This window comes from Eulemur rufifrons, chromosome 7 (genome assembly GCF_041146395.1).
Source record: "Eulemur rufifrons isolate Redbay chromosome 7, OSU_ERuf_1, whole genome shotgun sequence".
NCBI classification, from domain to species: Eukaryota; Metazoa; Chordata; class Mammalia; order Primates; family Lemuridae; genus Eulemur; species Eulemur rufifrons.
In genome coordinates, this window is record NC_090989.1 from 31,940,486 (window position 1) to 31,966,156 (window position 25,671).

Genomic DNA, 25,671 nt, shown 5'->3' on the forward strand with positions numbered 1-25,671 from the left:
GTCTTTCAACTTCCTCCTACAAAGGACCAGAAAAAATAGTCATTTGCAGTCTTAACTAAAAGTTGAAAGTTCTGCATTTGATGCATATCTTTTCAGAACTGAGAAAGTATGTATTTTATGCAGAAAGACAGATTTTATCTAGAATTAATGCAGTTTGTCTATGACCGCAATTAAATGGAGAAGTTGAATAGTGGGCAAATATGATAGTCAACAAAAGAAAAAAGTAAACCAAAGACAGCCTATTAAGACATTTATTATATGATTTCTTGATGAATTTTTACTCTTTGCGTAAAAGGTTGATGCAAAAATACAGCAACCTGAACAAATACTTAAGTTCAACTTATTAGTCGTAAATATTGTAAATATGTTTACCTTACTTCGATACTAAGACAAAAAATATTTTACACAATGATATTGAAACCACAATAGTTTTCTTGTTTCTTAGTTCTGTAGGAATATCCTTGATCTATTCTTTACTATTTCAAGAACTGTTGGACCCCTCATTTTGTTGGTGTGGTTTTCAAGGACAATATATGCTATGTCAGAAGCTGATTTCCATTATGTCCTTGGATCATGATGACAATGCCTTATTGTGGCTAATGTGAACTGTAAAAGTTGGAAAGTAAAACATACCTGGCACATCCTTGTCTGCCATTACTATAATCAGCTTACTTTCTAAATTTAGATAGATAAATGATAACAGCATATCATTTGGTGAAATTTAATGAACTATATGACATTCAGCTACTATCCAAGCTATTTTAAAAATTCTGTCTGCCTTGGATAATTTTGAAACTTGTATAGGTTAAAAATTCCCAAGCCATAGACATTAATCTTTTCATCTGCTTTAAATAGAATATTCTTCCATGATTGATTTTTGACATATGAAAAGGAAAATTACTAGACTTACAACTTATACTTTGAAAGTAGAAATATGAAATTAACTGTGTGTGGTCAAATCAGCATTTTTATAGATATAAATGAGTAGTAAACAGCAACATTTCTACTAATCACTACTTAAGATACTAGGGTACATTAATGGATATACTAACACACCTTAATCATTTAGAAAGTTGTAAGAGACCATGTTTAAATGCAAGACTTAAAAACTAATTTGGATGAACTGCTAAACTAGGTGAAGAAAGCACAACTCATGTTAAAAATGCCTATTAATGTATAAGATAATTTTTGAGGAAAAATATACAACTTAAAAAAAAAGTGAACTAAATTTGCCACTAAGTGGAAGGGATGATAGCTTTATAGTACAATGATTTTGGTAAGATAATCACCATGAATGGAATGCTTACAATATTTAAAATTCTTATAAAAATTGGCAAGGGAAGAGATATGGAGGAGGAGATTTTACACTATGTCAACCAGGATTATAAAACAAGCAAGAGAAAGTTGATAATGAAAGTGTAGAAGTGAAATATTTTGGCAAAATTTGACAGAACAAACAACACAACAAAAGAGAAATGGAATAGTCATCTGTTATAGGCCTTTCAGATTAGAGAAAAAAAAAATTTTTTTTTCCTCTTTTTTTTGTCTCTCTTTCCGGGGCTAGGGGGCTAGAGTACCATGGCGTCAGCTTCCCTCACATCAACCTCAAACTCCTGGCCTCGAGTGATTCTCCTGCCTCAGCCTCCCAAGTAACTGGGACAACAGGCGCGTGCCATCACGGCCAGCTAATTTTTTCTAGTTTTTGTTGCCTGGCTAATTTTTTTTTCCTATATTTTAGTAGAGACAGGATTTCTCTCTTGCTCAGGCCAGTCTCAAACTACTGACCTCAAGCAATCCTTCCCCTTCAGCCTCCCAGAGTGCTAGGATTACAGGTGTGAGGCACCATTCCCAGGCAAGAAAAAAGCATTAATGGGTAATTTTTAATTCAAATACTAGGTTCTTAAGAAGATTTCTGCCTCTTCTAAAAAATCTGGTAATATATGCTCCAAATATTTATATGAAAACTGATAAAAATATAAACCTATATAAAAATGGTTACAAAATTTCACGTAAACTTTCAATTAAAGCCAATAAACAAATGGATAGAAATACGGATATATACAATACTATGCTTCCATGACATCACTTGTTGGGGGCTAAATAACAGTCAATTTTCTGTGTGTCTGTTATATCAAGGCCAATAATCTTGTGGTTTGCCCTTCAAAAGACACAACTGGTTACACGATTTAGAAGAAAATCTGTAGGAACCATATTCTAACATAATTAAAAGTTACTCATTTAGTCTCTGTTAAGAACTCCTTTAGGACTTGCTTATATAGCATAATAAAACAGCAATTATTTTAAATTATGTTTTTATTCATATTCCACAGTTCTTAGGTAGCTAAATTTAATCATACAGCAATGTTATTTGCTTTTGTCCTGGACCAATCTCTACCTGTATAAAAGAAAACATTAAAGTTGTCACTCATTTAGTGAACATTAAATCTACTTTTATATGGCACTATGTTTAACATATAAAAATACATAAAACTGCAATAGCAATTAAGAACAACCATTATTTTTATTAAAGTGAAGAGAAATGAATACAATATAGTCAGCTCCAAAAAGGGAGGGGTTGCGGAAAATAATTTAATAGTAAATAATAGTAAACATAGTTTGTGTTTCCTTTGCTGGAAGGCTAATAACAGAAAGACTGCCTACAAATAAGATTCTGCTCCCTTCTTCATTATCCTTCAAATACCTTCCCCTGCCATTCCTCTCAGAAAGAGACTTTTTTCTGTAAGCAACATTTAACCGTGTGTCATGTTTAGATACAGAATCAAATTTTGGTGATTTTCAGTCTAAATATCAGCACAACACTTTGGCTCAACCAATCAGTTTTCATCTTCCTGACTGATTTGTTTTCTTCATAAACACAACTTATTGTTCAATCATATAACTTACTTGGCACATATAGTAGCTTAAGATTAAATAGATGACAATTTGAGATAGATAATTGAGAGAAAAAGTTAAGAGCAGATTTTGGCTCTTCGATTGATTTTGGAAAATGGCTGTGACTATTTTGGTGACGTAATAGTATTAAGTTTAGTTAAAGAAGAACCCTCAATTAAAAAAAAAATTAAACCCAGATCTTTTAAAATGAAATATGGGTTTTTAAGGGCAGGAGATCCTAATAATTAAATTCTGACAAGCAATCCAATTAATATCAAAATGTAAAAGTAGAATGAGAATAACAAATTTTTAAAATAAAGATTTAGCCTATACTGAAAGAAATGAGGCATGGGGAATCCAAATAAAGCAGTCATACACTTCTTCAAGAGAGATGATATAAAGTTAACAGGTACCTAAAAAATAGGAACTACTTAGATCCTAAATTTTATTTTGCTCTATCCAGTGAGGTAAAATATTTCCAGATTTGAAGAGATTCAATACCTACAATTGAGGAGAGATTAAACACATTAACTATCATTAATATCTGTGTATTGTGATTAGTCCTGACTTTTTATTTTTTGTTTTGTGTTTGTTTACTATTCCACAAGGTACATGTATTAAGATCACCATTAAAGACAGAAAATAAAAGCAAATATGAACATTAAATCAAACACATATTTTAATTTCTTATTATTTCTGTACCTTGGAAGGTCACTTGCCTTCTGAGTCTCAGATCACTGCTCTCTAATCTGATAATAAAATCGAACTACTGTGAGAATAATATGTGTGATAAAGTTTTGTAAACTCTACATTTAAAAATAATGTTAATCAATATTAGAAAAGCACCTAGCTATTGAAGTGCATTTGACCAGTTGGCACCAGAAATATTATATATCTATCTTTGTAAGTTGCAGATATGAACACTAAAGCTCACATTTATATTTTTGAAAACTTTCAAAAAAGACATAAAACTGTATCAGTTTTTTAAATAGATAAATGGGGAATAAAGCAATAAATAAAAATAATGTGATAACTGGGAAATTTCAAGAATAGGCTCCTTAAAATATCTGTAAACAAGGAGGACATTTTAAGGCACAAAGAAAGGGCATGGGCTTATTGAAAAGGAGTCACATGTAGCAGCACTTACTTTCTATTTTTACTAATTTAGGCAACTTTGAGATCATGAGAATGTTTTAGAAGCAGTTTTTCTTGATTTTAGGTAACTATTTGACAAGGGCTTTCATCACTTCGTACTAAGTAAGGGAGAGAAAAACTGACTGGCTGCTAGTACATTTAGGTGGATTTGTAGCTAATTAAACCAGTGGACTTCCTGCATTGATTCATCAATGTCAACCTTAAGAGAACCTCCAATGTCCTGACACAAGCTTGCGTACTTGGTCTGTGAGGTTTAGCATATTTATCAGTGAAGAAATCTTCATGAAATGCACGGCTGAGATACAGCAGGGAGGAAAACCCACATCTTGGAACACACTAATTGAATTTGAAAATGGAGACTCAAAATTTAGGGTAAAAAAAGATGTGTAAAGAGATAAAATATAACATTGAGCAACAGAAAATTTGAAAATTAAGTTCAGAGATCAATATGAAACCAGCTATTGGGTTAAACCAACCACAAACTCAATACAAACTAACTGTGATATGAGAACAAATAACCTATGCGAGGTTGCAACTACAGAAATCCTGTGTTATGATCAAGGCTGGTAGACACACTGCTCTTTGTGATTTAGAGTATATCAAATTTCAGGCCTTATATTGAAGAAAGAAGAAAAAAGAAAGAAAAGGAAGAAGAGAGAGCACACAGTCAATAGCGTATGTTAGCACAAACAGGATACAAACCACAGATCTGACACTGGCTTATGAAAAAGAATTAGAAAAATAAAGATATTTAACTCAAGGAAAAGATTTTTAGAAAATATGATAGCTAACTCCTAATATTTTGAGAGCTATCATATAGAAGAGATGGTAAAACATACACAAAAATTATTATTCTGGTATCCTTTGAGTTTAAAATGCTAAGATTCTTATTTCTATAAAAAAGTAAACAGGCCTAGCGAAGTGGCTCATGCCTGTAATCCCAGCACTTTGGAAGGCTGAGGTGGGAGAATTGCTTAAGGCCAGGGGATTGAGACCAGCCTGAGCAACATAGTGAGGCTCCCTCTGTACTGAAAATAAAATAATCATTCAGGCATGGTGGCGCATGCCTGTAGTTCCAGCTATTCAGGAGGCTGATGCAGGAGGATCACTTGAGCCCAGGAGTTACAGTTTGCAGTGAGCTATGAAAGTACCACTGCACTCCAGCCTGGGTAACAGGGAGAGAAACTGTCTTACCAAAAAAAAAAAAAAAAGAGAGAGAAGTAAAGGAAAAAAAATATTGCTAGTGGGCATTTATATATTGAATATTGGATATAATGTGAAATTTGAACCTAAGTGCCTTTCAAGTCTCAGGAAGGATGATGAAATCCAATTCATATTTTGACTACAGTTGCTTCTTTAAAGTAAGCTGAGTGGCTATGATTCATCTATGAGAACTTCTCAATTCCAATTATGCACATAATTGTGCAAAAAATGCCCAGAAAAGGAAAACAATGGGGAGGGCAAGAAGGATAAAAAAATGCAATATGTGCAAGTCACAATATTAATTATATCATTCAATGAAACATGCAAAATAAGCTAAACATGTTCTTTGGCCAGAAAGTTAATGATGATGGCATGAATTATGGTAAAATCTTGCAAATTCTAAGATTTATTTAAAAGAATAAAGTACTTTACCAAGATAAGTTCAGTGTACTTGGCAATGTGAAAGAAGTAATTTATTACTTTCTAACCAGAATAATTTCTAATTAGTATAAGCTTGTGTGTCTTTCTACATGCACTCATTTTATGCCTAATGGAAAGAAAACTCTCCTTTGACACTTTTGCTTAATGAATACATTCCAGAGTTATGGATGCAGAATCAACAGTAAATTATGGTCAGGTGGAAACATGTAAAAGATAATGGTATATTATGCATGATATTTTATGATATAAATATATTCAATTAAATGTTCGTCACATTATTCAATGAACTAAAGTTTAAAAATCTTCACTGAAAAGGTAAATTAACTTCTTTACTTTTGAACATCTAGTATTATTTTGCATAGAAGGGAAACTTCAGTAGTCCAGGCACTTAAGGAAATAGAAGATAGTAAGCGTGCCCTGATGCTTCTCCTTTTGAAAGGGCCATACATCCCTTTGTGAATAGCTATGGTCAATTAAATTTTGGCAAAAAATTTTAAAACCCAGCATGTGAATTATCATCATTTTATTTTCCCGTTATCAGATGATAGGTTGTGTTTCTAATAGAGACTATTCAGTACACCTGGATTTTGTTAAAGGCAACAAGGAATAAAGCCACAGACGACCCATAACGAACATTAAAAGAGGGAGAAATAAATCTTTACTTAGATAAGCACCTGAGACTTTTGAGACATTATTTAATACAGCATATTATAGGAAATCCTGATATGTATGGAATTGAAGAAAATAGATGCAATTAAAAATACTTCATTGCGATATGACTCATGTATAAAAAGCGGTTCTTATATGTGTACAACCTGATGTGTTTGGAGATAAGTATTCATCCATGAAACAATCTATGTCATAAATATATCCATCACCTCCAAAAGTTTCCTTCTGCTGTATTTATTATCATTATTGTGTGTTTGAGAGGGATGTGAACAATTAACATAAGATCTTCCCTCTTTGAAAAATTTTAAGTATACAATATGATCTTGTTAACTATAGGTACTGTTCTATATGGTAGATGTCTAGGACTTATTCATCTCACATAACTGAAACTTTGCCACGAATGGCATGACTTTCTTATTTTGTCTAACCTGAACACCCCTGATCTTCTTTTATCTCAGAAGTTAAGCAGGGTTGGGCCTGGTTATTACTTGGATGTTACACTAGATTCTTTTAACCTCAGTAACTACTCCTGAGGGAACAGACATGTATTGTCTGAGTGGCTACATCTGCATAACTATAAAGATAATAACCCCAACACAAGAATGGCCTTAATTCACCTTAGAAGTCATGTCAAAATTGGAAGTATTTGAGATTTCTATTTAGAGCCTTTATTGAACAGACAAAATCTACAATGGGAACACTAACTCAATGCATTTTAGGGGCCACAATGATCATGCTAGCTAATTTGAGTTTTTCTTGGGATTAAATTTTTAGAACATTTATTTTTCCTGTACAGCAGAATGTAGAAGATAAAGGAAACAGAAAAAAAAAGTTCAATTGATTATAAAACATTGGTAATCTGAGAGCCCTAATATTTTGCTTTTAGATACAGGAAAAAATTTCCCATAGTTTTATAGACTATATTGAATATTTCTTTTAAGAGAATCAAAGAATCAAACAAAACCAATGGGGTTGCTGATATTAAAAGATAAAATTAACCTCCTCTCAAACTAACAATCTATATGAAAGCTAAATTGATCAAATTATACAATTATGCACTTATTAATGTCCCATCAAGTATCACTGAGTTGAACCTACTCAAAAGAGAAGAGAATGATAGATATGGTATGAAAGATTAAAAACAAACCATAGGCCGGGCGCGGTGGCTCACGCCTGTAATCCTAGCACTCTGGGAGGCCGAGGCGGGTGGATCGCTCGAGGTCAGGAGTTCGAGACCAGCCTGAGCAAGAGTGAGACCCCGTCTCTACTAAAAATAGAAAGAAATTATATGGACAACTAAAATATATATATATACAAAAAATTAGCCGGGCATGGTGGCGCATGCCTGTAGTCCCAGCTACTCGGGAGGCTGAGGCAGTAGGATCGCTTAAGTCCAGGAGTTTGAGGTTGCTGTGAGCTAGGCTGACGCCACGGCACTCACTCTAGCCCGGGCAACAAAGCGAGACTCTGTCTCAAAAAAAAAAAAATAAATAAATAAATAAATAAATAAAAACAAACCATAAAGCACCAAGAAGATAATGGAAACTTGTACGAGAAATAGATGCAGCTAAGATAAAAAAAAAAAAAATCTTGCCAAAATATGACTCCCAATTACTTTGGTTGCATTACAAAATTTAAAATACAATGTTTAGTAGATACAATCAAATACTCAAACCCAAAAGTTTATATATATATTTATTACTGCGAATGTATATGTTTGATTATGGAGAACAAGTAAAGCAAAAGTTGTAGAAAATCATTTGATCCTGTATCTCATAGAAATGTGGTGTTTACCATGGTGCTGCAAAGATCAATAATAAACTCCATTTCAAGAAAGATATTTATTGATGATTTGTGAACTAGTATATGAACACATTGCTTAAATTTACATGTATTTTAACAGTAATTACAGAAAGGTATAATAAACAGGAAAAAACCTATGATTTTTGCCATTATCAGAATCAGCAAGGCAGAATTTCTTGGTGAATTTTGGGTACTAATTTTGCAGGTTGTAAGTAATATTAAGCCTTTATCGACAATTCAATTATACTATTAATATTTTAAATCCCATATACTGAATTATACTTTTCCTCATTGAAGTTATATGGAATTCTACAATGAATCATTGACCCATGAAAACAAATTACTATGCTGAAATCCCACCATGATAAATATCTTTGTATTTATTCTGTGGTTTCTCCTAGAATAAATTCTATTTTACAAAGAGTTACTATAACACCATAGGAAGAAGTAGGAAAAACTATAGTTCTTTCTTTTTGCATAACCCAGGAAGGATATGGTTCATACTGTATTCTACTTCATGTTGCAGTTCCATGTAGTCAATATTACTATCGATATATTCACAAGGATATCATTTACTGCATGTATGTATTCAGAACATGCACCACAAAAAGCCAAAAAAAAGCCTTACAATATTTAAATAGAGATTCTATTTTTTTTTTTTTTTTGCTGTTTATTCTTGTCCACGTTTCTAAGCATCTCCAAGCCTCTGAAAACTGGAGACTTTTAAAGATTGAGGTAGAAGTATTTCCCAAAGGAACAGTCCAATTTTGTTTACCATTTTGCCTTCATGGAGACGAAGCTTTCTAGACCTGCGTCCCCTCTCAACCTAGCTTAACAAATTACTGTGTATCAGATTCCCATCGTGAGCTATGAGCTCTCCACTGATAACTAAAATAATTCATCTGATAAACACTTCATGGTTTTGCTTTATTTTTTTCCCTCAGGTCACTTCAAAAGATTTGCATTTTATCTAGAAATCATCTTCATTGCATGGAATGGACCTCCAATTCTGAGCAACAATACTTGATAGGGTGTGAAATAATAAATATTATGGCGAAGTATGTTTTAGTTTCTCTTGAAATTGACCTAGTCGGAAAGCCTGATTATATTTAGTAAATATGGAGATTATGGAGAACAAGTAAAGCAAAAGTTGTAGAAAATCATTGCTACAGAAAGAATTTAGACAAATAAAACCTCTGCATTCTTAAACACTAGGTATGTGATATTTCTTTCTGAGATTTATGTAAGTATCATTCCTGGCTAAAGTTAAAAAGCCCATTTGCTTTTTAAAAATAAATATACATAGTAGTACAATGGACATTTAGGCCACAAAAAGGGAAAAAACGATCTTATTAAGAAACTTATAAAAATTGAATTATCAAGTAAACAAAACATCCTACAGAGTTCATAATTAATTACATAGTTAGTAGAGTGAAACATAGGCATTAATGCTATTGAAGACAACAACAACAAAAAATCATCTCTGGGAGGTGAGATTAGGCTAGGCAGAAATAGGACCTGTTAAATTTCTTGCAAAATTGCCCACAATACAGAGAAGAAATATAGATTTCTCAATGTGAGAAAAATGCAAACAAATGAAACTTCAGGAAGGAACAATAAAAATGATTAAGGGTCTAAATGAAATGATTAATGGGCAGAGATTAAAAGACAGTATCCATTTAACTTGGTGAAAAGACTAATGGGAAATTCAATCACTTGAAAGCATAAGTAGGGTACAAAAAAAGGGGAGAAAGAAGAAAATTTTAGGTTAGTCAAGAGAAAATAACCAGAAATAATGGGATGAAATAGAGTATAGGAAATTTGTGAGTGACTATCATAGAAAAGGCAGCCTTGTTTGGTCTATTAGGCTGAAGAATTGTTTCCTAAGGGACATAGTAAAAAGCCCTTTTGCTTGAGCCATTTATGTAGACCAGACAAAGAAGTGGGTAATGGTATAGGAAATAATTCTATATTCACAAAATTATGGACATTATGATCTAATAGCTCCCTGCCAGCACAAAAAAAGTCTCTAATGCATATAATTCCTTGGCTTCCAGCTTTTGTATTTTCTCTTTTTAGATAAGAGCTGATATAACACTGAACAGGAACTCTGAAAATGGATTTCTTCTACGTTCTACCTCAATGGCTTCTGTAATTCTATCATTCTTGTTTATATATAATTTACTATATTAGTTTTTTATAAATTAAAATGCCCTTGGCAAGAGAGATATTCAAATTTACAATGTTTAAATAAACTTTGTTCTGCAATACAACAATCATAACTACATATTTCATTGATCTACAAACCAACTTAAAACTCAGTAAAGATTACTTTTATCTCCCCTGGTTTGATGATATTTTTAAGATGCCTTAACATATGATAGAGTTATAATTTATCTAGAATAGAAACAACTGAAAAGTTTTAACAAATAAAATTATTTCCTTTGTATATATTGTCTCATGGCTATCTTAATGACAGTCATGAAAATGATTCTGTGACATGTATTATATTTTCAGAATCATTTTATAAACCACCATGTATGTTTTGGTTTATTCTATTATATTCTAACTGATTTAAAAGAGAGAATCTATGCATTTGATGAACATTAACCATTCACTGTAAAGCTTGATCATCTAGAATGACATAGTCCCCAGAAGTATTGAATAACTAAAAAATGTTTGCCTAAATAATCTGATAATATTTTTTCATCATGAAGGTTTTTATCTAGGAGTATGAAAGGATTTACCTGACATTATATAGGGTGGAAAACAAAACTGGACTGTGAAAAACCCACAAAAACAGGCAAACAGAAAAACAGGTGATACTTTCGTGTTTTAAAGATATTATCTACAGGCCGGGCTCGGTGGCTCACGCCTGTAATCCTAGCACTCTGGGAGGCCGAGGCGGGTGGATCGCTCAAGGTCAGGAGTTCGAGACCAGCCTCAGCAAGAGCGAGACCCCGTCTCTACTAAAAAAAAAAAATAGAAAGAAATTATCTGGCCAACTAAAATATATATAGAAAAAATAGCCGGGCATGGTGGCGCATGCCTGTAGTCCCAGCTACTCGGGAGGCTAAGGCAGTAGGATTGCTTGAGCCCAGGAGTTTGAGGTTGCCGTGAGCTAGGCTGACGCCACGGCACTCACTCTAGCCCGGGCAACAGAGCGAGACTCTGTCTCAAAAACAAACAAACAAACAAACAAACAAAAATATATATATATATATACACATATTCTCTTACATTGCTCTTTAAGGAAATTCCTGGAATCCTACTCTTGGTTCTGCTGGGAATTATCAAATCTCAGGTAAGTGTTTTAATCTTATGAGTCTGTTTTTCCAGCTATCAAACATTTGGTTATATAAAGTTTAAGAATACCATGCAAATACAAAATCTGACTGTAAATAACATATAGCATAGTTTTCAAGCAATGTAAGACCATTTAAAAAATTTATGTATCAAATTTTATCTTTTTAATTTGGTATTTACTCCTTTCTTTAATTCTGAAAAGATAGCCTAAAAACTTTAAAAATTCCTTATTTATTCAACAAAGTATCAATCCTTTACTAGATAATATTATTTTTAAATGGGAAAATAAGCTGAAATTTATAATGGATATTAGACAATTTCTTTAAAAATATTTCTAATATTTTTAAACCTATGTAAAATTTCAACCTTTAAAATGAATGAGATCAATATCTGTATTTACCCCCATCAAGTGCTAAAATCATGAGGGAATCAATATCAATTCTCCATCAAGCTTAGAGATTTATATCTGTACATTTTTTAGTTTTTAGTTTTTATTATTTTTTTAATTTTTTTTTTATTTCAGCATATTGCAGGGGTACAAATGCTTAGGTTACATGCATTGCCTCTGCCCCACCGGCATCAGAGCTTCCAGCCATCCCCCAGATGGTGCGCACTGCACCCATTAGGTGTGTATATACCCATCCCCCCCTCCCCTCCCATCTTCCAGACACCAGATGAATGTTATCACTATATGGCATTTAAGTGGTTTTTTTTTTTTTCAGCATATTATGGGGGTACAAATGTTTAGGTTACACATATTGTGTTTGCCCTACTCAAGTCAAAGCTTCAAGCACGTCCATCCCCCAGACGGTGCACACTGCACCCATTAGGTGTGTATATACCCATCGCCTCCTCCCTCTCCTATCTGCCTGACACCTGATGAATGTTATTACTATATGTGCATTTAAGTGTTGATCAGTTAAAACCAATTTGGTGATGAGTACTAGTGTTGATCAGTTAATACCAATTTGATAGTGAGTACTTGTGGTGCTTGTTTTTCCATTCTTGTGATACTTCACTTAGTAGAATGGATTCCAGCTCTATCCAGGATAGCACAAGAAATCCTAGATCACCACTGTTTTTTTGTGGCTAAGTAGAACTCTGTGGTATACATATACCACATTTTATTAATCCACTCATGTATTGATGGGCACTTGGGTTGTTTCCACATCTTTGCAATTGTAAATTGTGCTGCAATAAACATTCTAGTGCAGATGTCTTTTTTATAGAATGTCTTTTATTTCCTTTGGGTAGATGCCCAGTAATGGGATTGCTGGATCAAATAGTAGTTCTACTTGTAGCTCTTTGAGCTATCATCAGAGATTTATATTTTTAAAGGGAACGGAGTGATAGAGTTCATATTCTCACTATCTTCTGCTTTCAGACCACCAAATAATTTCGAGACATGGTACTTTAAAAGATGTCTAATAACCTATGATATTTCCATAGAATAAAGAGAGCCAAATTAATACAATATACTAATAATATTAAAGAAACTAGGGATTTTTATAATGCAAAAGTAGATTCAGATGATTTTTGATAGCCAACAAGATACTTTATGACTCTACTGTGATCAATATTCTGGAGAAAATAACAGAACAGTACAAAGATTTGTATAATAAAGCAAGATCAAATTTATTCTCTCCCCCATGTTGGGGTACACACAGGGCAACATTACCCACTACACATGAATCCAGTATAGTAGTCATATACTAGTGAGAACCACATTTGTTTTTATTTTTAAACTAATCTCTCTATCTGAGGGGAAAAAAAAAAAAAAGACTTACGCTTCCTGGGAGAGTCATAAATTCATGCCGAGTACTATGTTAGTTTCTGTGGATATAGCATCAAACAAACTTACAAATTTCCTTTTTTAATGTGTTTATCTTCTACTAGGGTGAGACAGACAGTAAGTAAAAAAAAAAACCAAATAAATGGCAGAGTAATAACAGACCATGGCAATTGGTATAAGAATACTCAGATGAATAAGCAAGGGAAAAAGGCCACAATATATAGTCTTCAGATAAGGACTCTGTATATTACATTTATTGTTTTTTTTTTTTTTTTTTTTTTGAGACAGAGTCTCACTCTGTTGCCCAGGCTAGAGTGAGTGCCGTGGCGTCAGCCTAGCTCACAGCAACCTCAAACTCCTGAGCTCAAGCGATCCTCCTGTCTCAGCCTCCCGAGTAGCTGGGACTACAGGCATGCGCCACCATGCCCGGCTAATTTTTTCTATATATATTTTTAGCTGTCCATATAATTTCTTTCTATTTTTTTTTTTTTTTTAGTAGAGGTGGGGTCTCGCTCTTGCTCAGGCTGGTCTCGAACTCCTGAGCTCAAACGATCCGCCCACCTCGGCCTCCCAGAGTGCTAGGATTACAGGCGTGAGCCACCGCGCCCGGCCTGTATATTACATTTAAATGACTATCTTACACATAAAAATAAGTTAGCCCTGTATACAACTAGAAAAGCAACCTAGTACAGGGAGGGGGAAGAATGCATTTAGAAAGCCAATGGAAAAAAAAAAATAAGTATAAGCATGATAGAGGGCTGGGCTAGGTGGACGGATATTCACCATAGAATGAGAAAGCTGTAGTGACAATGAACAGATACACGCCTGTTATTTCAATGGCAGAAGAAAGCATGGAGGCAAGGTATGACTAAATGATTTCTGATATCTATGCTAAAGGTACGATAATGAGGAATATTAAAATGTTATTAAATCTTAAAAATTATCTCAGATGTCTGTGAAACTTCTGAAGATCATTTTCTCCTACTCTCCGTACTCATTTGAGGCTAGGAAGAAAGTGGAGATACAGTGTAATTGCTTTTTCGGGCAGCTTTCAATACTGTGGGAATTCCTAGGTTCTTGATTATTTAAGGTCACATTTGCTGTTGGGTTCCAATATAAGTTCCTTTGATGAGTAAAGGAAACTGAGATGGTTAGTTTTATATGTCACCTTGGACTGGGTAATGAGGTGCCCAAATATTTGGTCAGACATTATTTTGGGAGTCTGTGAGAGCATTTTGGATGAGGATAACATTTGAATCTGTAGACTAAGCAAAGCAGATGGTCCTTTCTGATGTGACTGGTCCTCATCCAATCAGTTGAAGGCCTGAGTAAAACAAAAAGGCTGATCCTCTCTAAAGTAACAGAGAATTCCTTCTTCCTGATGGTCTTTAAGGTGGGACTTTGGAATTTTTTGCGACATTGGACTTGAATTAAAGCACTGATATTGAGCCCACAGGATTTCAGACTGGAATTAAACCATTGGCTCTCTGGTTCTTAGGTCCTTAGACTTAGACTGAAACTAAACTATTACTTTTTTTAAATCTCCAGCTTGTCAACTCCCCCTTCGGGGGATCTTGAAACTTGCTATACTCCATAATTATGAGACAATTCATTATAGTAAATCTCTTTCTCTCTGTCTCTGACTTTTAGAGAGAGAGAAAGAGATATCTTATTGATATCGGAGATATTTATTTCTGCTATTGGTTCTGTACTAACAGAGAAACTTTTAAATTAAAAAAAAGAAAAATAGGATGACTAAATGTACCATCTTCTTGCTCACCTGAATTTTCTCTAAAATCTGATAAAGGGGAATTATAACAAATTATTTATTTAATATTTAAATATGTGAAAGGCTACAACCTGTGTGAGTCTTGACCATTTATTCACTCATTCATCCATTTAATATTTACTGAGTGCTTCTTATGTGCCAGCAATTCTTCTAAGCAGAGGGAACAAAATATATAAAATGCCTTTCTTCACTGAGCTTTATAGTCTAGTAGAAGCAGTAGTCTATAATAATTTAAATATTGTATAGTTCTGACAGCTATTTTCACATCTCATTTCAGATTCATTTTCCACCTTTTTCTGCCCAACTCTATATTTCAGGTAATTACTCTCTCCACGCTTTCTTACCCTTGGATTTCCAGGTAGGTTTTCCCAACAGAAGGCATTTACGGAAAGCTAGAAGTTATGTGGAGAGGAGAATGTAGAGTACCTCACCCTCTTTTTACTCTTGGAGTCGTCTTCAGCAGCAGCTGTGTCTCCTGCCTCCTCCAAGTCTGCATCTACTGCTTGGCAGCCCTCAGAGAAATGCAAATGAAACGTAAATTAAAAACATAATGAGATACCATTTCATATCCAGATTGACCAAAATTTAATAATCTGACAAAATCAAATGCTGTCAAGGGTGAGAAGGCAAACACCCTTTTGGTGGGAGAATTGGTAAAAGCACTTTGGAAAACAAATTTTAAAGAGAAGTTAAAGATAAACATATCCAACTACTCCTCAGTTCTCCTAAAGATACACTTGTGCATGTGAACCAAGAGAAATGCACAAAAATGTCTCTAACACTACTTATATTTTGGAATAGGAAAAAATGTGCAAACCACCCTAATAAGCATTTAGGAAATAGATAAATAAATTTTGTTTATACACATACAATGGAATATTCTATCAAACTATAAATGAATAAATTAGAGATTGTTGAATGGATATGAATATGTTTTTTTTAAAAAATGTGCTTCAAGGAAAAACAATCACAGAATATATTAATATTATGTATATATACATATAAATAGAATATATGTATACATGTGTATACTATATATGTATATACATAGGTACTATATGTATAGCATAATTCCATTCATATAATGATTAAAATCTGTAAAACTAAATATTTTTCCATATATGCATGCAGAAATTGTGAATTATTTGTTTAAAATAGCAAGGCAATTATAGAAAACAAAACTTATGGCTGTGTTTTGGGAGGGTGGATAGAGAAGAAGAAAGATTGAGGATGAAAACTCAGGAGTCTTCAAAGTGATTGGTGATGTTCTTTCTCTGAAGTTGGTGGGTATACAGCTACTCAGTTTTTCTGTTCTTTTTCTTTTGTTTATATCTTATCTAAACATTCTTTTACACTTTCTAATTTTTTAGAGTAAAAGTAGAACTTGAAGCAAATGTGCAGCTCTATAAAATTACTATCAGTACTGTGACAGTATATGTATTATTGATAATAACAACAGTGTTAAATAATACTACCTTGTACACATTTCAAAAATATAAGAACCATGTAGGCAATATAAAATTCAGACGTACTAGAGGCTGAAAAACCAGAGAAGCCACCGCAGCAGAGAAAATAGTAAATGCCATGGACATTTTTATATCTGTTATGTCATTGTCATAGAGAGTGATAATCATATAATAATCTTCACTTTTCCATTTAATTTTTAAATATATATATATATATCTACACATATGTGTGTATATATACACAGTAATAATTTGAATGAGAATAGGTATCACAATCATGTTATTTTTCTATAATTATTGATTTTTCCAAATAATTATGAATCTAAATAAAATGTTTTCAATAGGTTTGAACCACACAGGGACTACAGCAATACGATGGGTCCAGGGTCCAGTTGCATCACATGTATCTATTGTTACAATACATTACATTCCCAGAAATCATACCTTAGGCTACACTATAACTATTAATTTATCTACTTGAAGACATTTGATATTAGTGCCAAATTATTTAACAAACACATAAGTCAATTTTGATTTTGATGAACTTTAGTTTATTTGCTACGGATGCATGTATCCTATCTGAAAGAATAGAAACTCTTGGAAAATAATTTCTTCTCCCTTTCTGAATATAGAACTTCTCAATTCTATGTCATTTCTCCCAACTAATGTGATTGTCATTAGAATATAAAATTTTTCCAGGTATGCCAAAGTGATGCAGGAAGGCACGTTTTGATATTTCGATTATAGACTCCATATAACACGTACTATTACAGTACAATTATAAATAATATTAATGACATAAAACATATATTACTGTTTCAGGCAATATTATAAGTACTTTAAACATAATAAATCATTTTATTCTTAAAACTGTAAGAGATACATGAAATTATTACCTTTTTTTTTTTTTTTTACAGCCGAGGAAACTACAGTATAGAGTAGTTACAAAGACCTATCATTTTTCACACAGCTCCTAAGAATGATTTGAACCCTGGAATATGCTTTAAAAAGTTCTCATCCTCAGTTGCTAAACCATTCAGCCCCAAATGCATACAGAAATTAGGTTGCTAATATGGGCCAAAGCTGCTGCATATGTAAGGGTAAGCAGGATAAAAGATCTGACTGGATAGAACCATTAAAGTTAGCTCTCTGGTAAGCTTAATTATGTAAGGGAAGATAATGGGTCAGTGAAGGCAACCGGTATAACAGTGAAAATCAATAAGACAGGCTTAATGTAGGACGAAAAAGACAGGTGGAGAGAAGGAGGGCTTCAGGTAAAAGGAACAAAGCAGGGTTAGGTGAGTCTCATTCAGTACCTTGGGAAGTTCCCTGGGAATGCACAGCAACCACTGTGAAACTTTCTACTGAGGCCTTTTAGTTTTATATTCTGGAGTGGGGGTAGTGGAGCATTTTCCTTCTTTGTGTTCTCAGTGTTGGTCTTTCAAATTTTTTTTCATTTTGAAAAATCTCAAACTAAAGGCAAAGGTGTAAGTGTGTGACAAATATTGCCTCACCTATAAAACATTTGAGAGTAACAGTCAGATGTTGCATAATTTTGACCTGTCCCATTACTGATAGTGCTCACTTTGATCACTTAATCAAGATGTTGCCTACCAGGCTTCTCAACTGCAAAGTTTCTCTTCTACCCTTTGCAATTACAATTTTGTGGGGAGGTAATTTGAAATTATGTCAGTAACTACAGATGTAGAGGTATATATGTACAAATAAGTCTCCATTATTCTTTGAGTACTTCCTTGCTTCTGGGACAATAAGATGTGTTAGTCTGATTTCAGAGCCCTGCCCCAGCCCAAAAAAAAAAATCAGCCTTTTTTTCAAAAGATCATGGCTCCTATTATCACATAATGCATGCATAAGCATATGTCTGTGTGCATTTCTTTGTGTATGTGTGTGTGTGGAAGGAGAGAGAGAGAGAGATCAATTCCGCCTTACGTAACAAATCTACCACTTCCACTGCACCCCTGCTCCATGCAGATGCTTTCCTCACCCTGCTAGCTCTCTGACCTCCCATGCTAGACCACAGTATCATGCTGGGACTCCAGTACCTTGTATCTGGATGCCCCAGAATTAATTGTTTTTAAAGACCAAATAATTTTATTAATCCTTTCAAAAATCTTAACACTTGAGATTAGGTAGAAAAAGCCCTTCTTCTCTTCTGATTTGAGTGCACAAAGTATTGTATAAAGCCTTAGAGGGCATTTTAAACTTAACTTGGTTTCATTATCCTCCTGGTTGTTAGATTTTTCAGTTTCTTACAAGCACCAAACTTCCTGTTCTAGGATTATGATCTCTCAACCTTTTGTGATTCTACTCTGCCAAGCTGAGAGAACACATGCTTTCTTTTATTGGCTACAGATGGCTGACTTTGTAAGGAAGTATTCAGGAAGGGGCTGCAATCTTCCAATTACCAGATATAAAAATTCTTATGAATATAAGTCTTGCTAGATTTTTTAAAGCTACAAAGTCTTCATTTATCTCCTTAAATGTGTTAGCATAGACTGTAAAGAATTTCATAGAGAAAATGTCAGGAAAGAAAACAGAAACATGGAAGTCTAAGGTGTATCTTCTAGCATTAGAGTATTTAATATTTAAAGGTCTTTTTTTTAAAAATTTATCCAAAGAGGGGAAAAGAATCAATGAAACATCAATGAGGTGGAGCCAAGGAAATTATCTATTGTAATATTCTAAGCTCAGAATTTTTGTTAGAATTTCAAAAATTCAATGTGGTTTTTAAAAAATTATATTCTGATTCTTTAAAATGTTCAGTTCATTATAAGAGTTAGCAGCCCGTGCACATAGTAGTTATAAGAGAAGGGAATAGAAATCATTATCAAGGCTTTAAATGAAGACAGGCTATTCACTGAGGGGCTGTGTGGGACACTAGCCCATGAAAATGGGACATTTCTTTAAGAGAAATGACATAGATCATATTTTATCTTTTTATCTCCAAGACCTAGTTTGACTGACACATAATAGTCACTCAAATGATGGGTTTTAAATAAATGTCCATAACAGGAATAGTATCACTAATGGGGATCTCTGGTATTTTTTGAAATGGGCCAGATTCATTAACCCATGTTATCACAGTGAATATCGGATGAATTGTATTCAATCATAAAATTCACTGGCATGGTCCAGAATGACCATGGACCTTGCTCTAGAAGCACTAGAAAATGCTAAGATCCCTAAAATGTGATGGGCTCCTAAGCTCTAGACTGTGTGCATGTGTAAGACCATGAACTACTTAGCACATATCCTCCAAGATTCATGGCCCCTAATGGCACAGAACATTGAAGTGGGCATATTTTGCATAAATCATGGTAGTTGGAAGGAAGTATGTCATAGAATTACTTCAGAAAATGGTTCCACTTGTACATAAGCAAAGGCATATAACCCTTAGATAAATGCTATCCTTCTGGAGCTAAGTATATTATTAAAGTAATCATTTTAGTATTAAAATACTCATAAATTGCCATAGTATAGATGGTATAAAGTTAATGTGCTATTAGTCTCTTGATGATGCCCTAATTCCCATATTCTCCAGTCTTGGTTTCCAGCCATACCAGAAGATGTGTTTTCAACTTGTTTCTATATGGTAGAAAATGGTTTCTACTGATAAGGCAATACATACGTGGATGTCCTATTTTCAAGTGACTTTGGGTTTCTAAATAATTCTGGGTATCAGAAGGTGCAGCAAAAAAATGAAACATTTCAAGACTAAGTTTTACTATGTCTTAAAAGTCATTTTATAATAGATAATCCCATTCTGGTATGGTAAAGTATATATTTTCTCAGCTTTTATGATCTAAGGAGAGAGTTTAACAGAGCTTCATATTAATGAAATCTTGCTTTGGTAGAAGATAAGTATGTTTTCTCCTTTCATTGATAAGCAAGCAATATTAATATAACAGGAATACATACCGTTATACCAATTTTTCTAATTTTTGATCTTCTTTCCAATGAATTATGTAGAATATTTAAGGTATGCATGATTTTTAACCTAAATTCAGCTTGAATAATTGCATTAGGTGATCATTTTTGGTAAACTTTTCCTCCATTCATTCATTAATCCATCCATTTATTCAACAATAATTTATTGTCAGCCTTTGAAATTTTCCTAGTTTCTATACAACCTCTAGTATAGACTGTTCAGAAACATTGGGAAAAGTAAAGAAGTTATATATATTAGAGGCTATGGGTTTTAGCTCAAAATTTCATTATTTAAAAATGAACAGTTGTGAAAAAGAAATAGCAGCTTTATTACAATCGATCCCCTGAGCTGTCTTTGGGACTGGTCCCATTGCTCTCCTGGGAGAGGACTTTGGCCTGTGGCTTTGCTGAGTTACCAAAAAATGTGATTATGGATGTGAGGCTGTCATTCTGTTCTAGGGGCCGACTTTAATGCCCAGAAGATTAACTTGAACCAGAATGAAAAATATAATTCAAGAACCTTAAAGGGAAGTTTTAGAATTTCCTGGGATTTAAAAAGTGATATTACTAAGCTTCAGTTTTAGGATTCAGGAGATCTTCAAATCTGCCTTCTCATGCCAGGGTTTCTGTCTCTTATTTACATAAAAGGATTTTTAAAAAGAAAATAATTATTGAAAGAGAAAATAAAATTGATGAATGGCAAAATGAATATTCCATGCAGAATTATAAATGCAAAGAAAACTCTGAAAAGTGTCCAGTTACAGCCTGAGCAATATAGCAAGACCCCATCTCTACAAAAAATAGAAAAATCAGCAGGGCATGATGGCCCATGTTGGTAGTCATAGCTGCTTGGGAGGCTGAAGCAGAAGGATTGCTTGAGTACGGGAGTTTGAGGTTGAAGTGAGTTGTGATGACACCACTGCACTCTAGCCTAGGCAACAAAGTGAAACCCTATCTGAAAAAAAAAAAAAATCTGATTAAACTTTTCACCTAATGATACCATCTTAAAGTGACTAGCAAAAGCCCTGGGTCTCTGTTAAGAAGCTTGGGGTTATTTTTCTGGGAGAACACAGGAGATTGAATAAGAGTATTCTTATCACAATTCTGAGATTTCTAAAACATAGACCTGAATTTGTATCCTACCACTAATTAATTAAGTCTGTACGTTCAAACTGTGGTTTATCCCTGTGGATGATAAATGTTTATGTCACAATTTATTCATTGAATCACTTTAGGATCTCCTGTAAAATCAAATGAGATGGAATTAACTGTCAAATGCTTCTGAAGAGAAGGTTCATGTAAGTAGCACACTGGTTTTGCTCTTGGAAGATCACATTTGTTTTAGTAATTTTGAATATTAATGTGTTCTAGATATCAATACATGCACCAGTGTATTCAGATGAGAAAAATAAACATGCTTAGAGAAGCTTTATTTTACTTGTAATGGTCCTCTTGCCTCAGACTTCTGATTTGTCTTTCTGAAAAACTCATATAAGTTTTTATTTGCTTTTATCTCTCATGTATATGATCCGAGATTTCTTATTAATTGTCCACTTTTAACTTTGTCCCCACTCTCAATTTTCTCATTATCTCTGCTTATTTTGTTTTATCTCCTAACATTCTTCTATTAATTACTTTGTCATGGCTCCAGTTCTCTTTGACTTGACTTAGATGACTGTTTTCTTTTTTTAATTTTGTTTTTATTTAAGCATATTACAAGGGTATAAATGTGTAGGTTATATATATTGCCCTTGCCCAACCCGAGTCAGAGCTTCAGTGTGTCCATCCTCCAGATGGTGCACACTGCACCCATTACGTGTGTATATACCCATCCCCTTCTTCCCCCTCTCATCTGCCTGATACTCAATGAATGTTATTACTATATGTGTACTTAATGGTTGATCAGTTAATTTCAATTTGATGGTGAGTACATGTGGTGCTTGTTTTTCCATTCTTGGGATACTTCACGTAGTAGAATGTGTTCCAGCTCTATCCAGGATAATGCAAGAGGTGCTATCTCACCATTAGAGGGCTGTTTTCATAATCCACAGGTCACTGTAGTAGGATTAATGTTTTAGCCATAAATAAGATGGACATGTTTATTTTACAGATTAATAATGAACATGTAATAGTATATGTAGTCCACACTCAAAAATGATGACCAAGGCTGCTTATAATTAAGAGAGTTATTATTTTCATACTACCTATGAACTACATAAACTATTACCAATATGAATAATCATTATACTTTTTATAGTTATGAATAAAATTAAGAAAGCAAACTGTAAGAGAAACTAATAGCTCTGAACTAACCAATAAATTTTTCATGGAACTTCAAAATGGATATTAAGAACAATGGCATTAAATGTTGATGACTTTTCATGAGATAGACTTATATCTATCAAAAATTCCCAATAATAATTCATTTTTAGATGATGCATAGCTTGTTTTAAAAAAAAATCACTCACTTCTACAAAAAATATAAATTTAACTGTTACATTTATCTTAGATGTTATATAATTTAGTACTGAAAATGTCCTAATGATCTAGGTATATAAAAAAACTACAATTATTCTATAATTATAAAATTATTTGCTTTACCTCTGCAGCAACAGCTGATATTTTCCAGGAAATCTAAAGGACACACACTTTTTTTGGTTTCTTCCAAAACAGTACATTAAATGACCTTAATTGTGCTTAGAATATCAATTTGAAACCTCTAAGCTTGGATGTGAATTCCAGTTTGAGGTTTTTGCAGAATTTCTACCGAAGGAATATGTGTAGTATTACAAAATAAATAGTAGAAAAATAAATGTCTAAAATGACATGTTTGAGGATAAATGAAAATATAATAAAATCAAAAATTGATTTCACATAATCTGTAAAAGATATAATATAAAAATTAATATTACATATAATATATGTATAATTAATTTAAGATTACTTCTAAATGCAACATTCAATAAATAATCACCTTTAATATGTAATTACATAAACACATAAAGAAATATTGGATTGATTTTTTTTGTTTCATCCCAGTGCTAGTAATTCTGTTGAGATATAGAAAATCATTTCAGCTGATAATGAAAGAAAAGGCTATCAATAAAATCTTTTTTCTTATTACAATTTTCTTACTTTGTACATATGACTAAAATACGACCCTTAAAAATGTACCTACCTTTCCCACATGAATCCCTTGCAGTTTTCCAGCAAACATTAAATAGAAATTAATTTGAATAATATTTTATGGAGCTTCTCCATTATTATTGCTGACAAAATTAAAAGAAATGAACATTGGTTTGTGCTATATCAGAGACCTTATGTCTTTTCTAATTGCAGTAATGAATGAAATTACAAGATGATATACATCCACGGAAAGAAAGCAACCTCACCTTACAAATATTGCAACGAACTGTCTTACAAAAGTATCAAATCAATAGCTTTGAAGAGTCCATGTAGCAAAGTCTTGAGCTCTTGGTAAATACACGGTGAAAGAATGAAGTAATGATTTTGAAAATGACTTTTGAAATATTAAAATAATTAATTAGTAACCTCATAAATCACTTTAATATGCCAAACACAAAAACCCAGGAAGAATAGTCTGGACTTCTTTTCATATTATGGGATATACAAAGGAGGTGTAAGCACTTCTCCTTGAAATGCTCAGAATCTTACTAGAAAAAAATACATTTGATTAGAATGAAAAAGCATTTTATCATTATATGTTAAATTTATAAACTCTGTGCAATGACAGTAGTTAAATTTTACTGGGTGCTTTCCCTTTTTTAATTATCAACACGTGCAGGCATCTTCTCACCCCTAATTATGTCTATGGAAACTGCATCATAACATATTAATAAACTTTCCCTGATCATAGAAGTCTGGACTCATATGCAGTGACTACAGACTCTAAGCTTTCGTACACTGTCCTAAACTGCTGTAAAGATAAGAAAAGGGATATCAGTACACAGCAGAAGGGTCAGGAAATGTTTCCTGCCATGAAGTGGTTTAGGTCTCAAAAAAGAGTTTGAGTTTGGAAAGTATTTATAAGCCTGGGAAACTTGTGGCAAAGACCAAATTGTCAGAGGGCATGGTAAAATGGTGGCAGAGATGAGTCTAGATTGAGTAGGATAAATTGGGTCAGAATTTTATTGATTTCCAAGGCAGTAAAAAAAGCATAGATTTTACACTTTAAGAGGTGGGAAGATATTGACTATTTGGGAGATTTATATAAATTATCTATAAACATCTCTTGCACAAACCCTGCATTCAATGTTAAAGAGTAGTCTAGAATAAATTATTGCAATACAGCTTGTAAGGTACAATCATAAAGTATAAATGTGCATACCTCAACCAGTGCAGGGATGGCAAGGTCTCCAGAAGAGGTAAAATTTGAGTTTTCTCTTGAAGGATAAAAATAATGTTTTGGAAACATTCTTCTGACAATAAAGGATGGAACGAATAAAATAGAAGAAAGAACTGATGCTGGGTAGAAAATATAAGATACATTATATTAGTAGTAAAAGAGATAACATGGGGTAGAAGTGTGATCAGATGCCAATTTATTTTAAGCATGATGGATTATTAGTCACACAAAGAGCCCTAAAGAATTATAGTTTTATATTCATATTATACATATATAAGAGAACTCTTGAGACAGTTGATTTATTTGTGCTAACCATGATGCTAATTAGACCAGGGTTATAGGGTTACTCACTCTGTTCCATGACCTTGCAATACAGGCCAATCAGAAATTTTACAAACCCTTCACAAAATGATAATGCAAATATCTTCATGAATTTCATGATTATGATAGTCAACACTGGTAAAATTTTCAAAAACATTTATTCAACTAAGAGTGTGACAAAAGTACCATCACAGATTATAATGCAGTAATGGCATAAAGAATTTACAAAGTACTTTGTTAGAATAAAATATTGTCTGAGCTTTCCAGATAGTGGTGAATATTGGATCATGTCTACAAGTGCTTTTATTTATCCATGTATATAGTATGTTCAGCAGTATTATCTATGTAAATCAGCATCCTTTGCTGCTTCTGCCTAATAATGGCAATGACAAAAATAGCAGTAATGAAAATAATATCTATGTCTTAAATAATTTTGGAATTAGATAGGATATAAACAAAAAGCTATAATTTATTTAGTACATAACACATTGGCATTATATGGTTTTATTTTTACATCTTA

General features: G+C 33.1%; 1 pseudogene; it reads right to left on the reverse strand.

Annotated features, from left to right (window-relative positions):
- The window catches only part of LOC138385697 (disks large-associated protein 5-like), a 120,736-nt pseudogene that overhangs the window by 2,139 nt on the left and 92,926 nt on the right, over window positions 1-25,671 (reverse strand).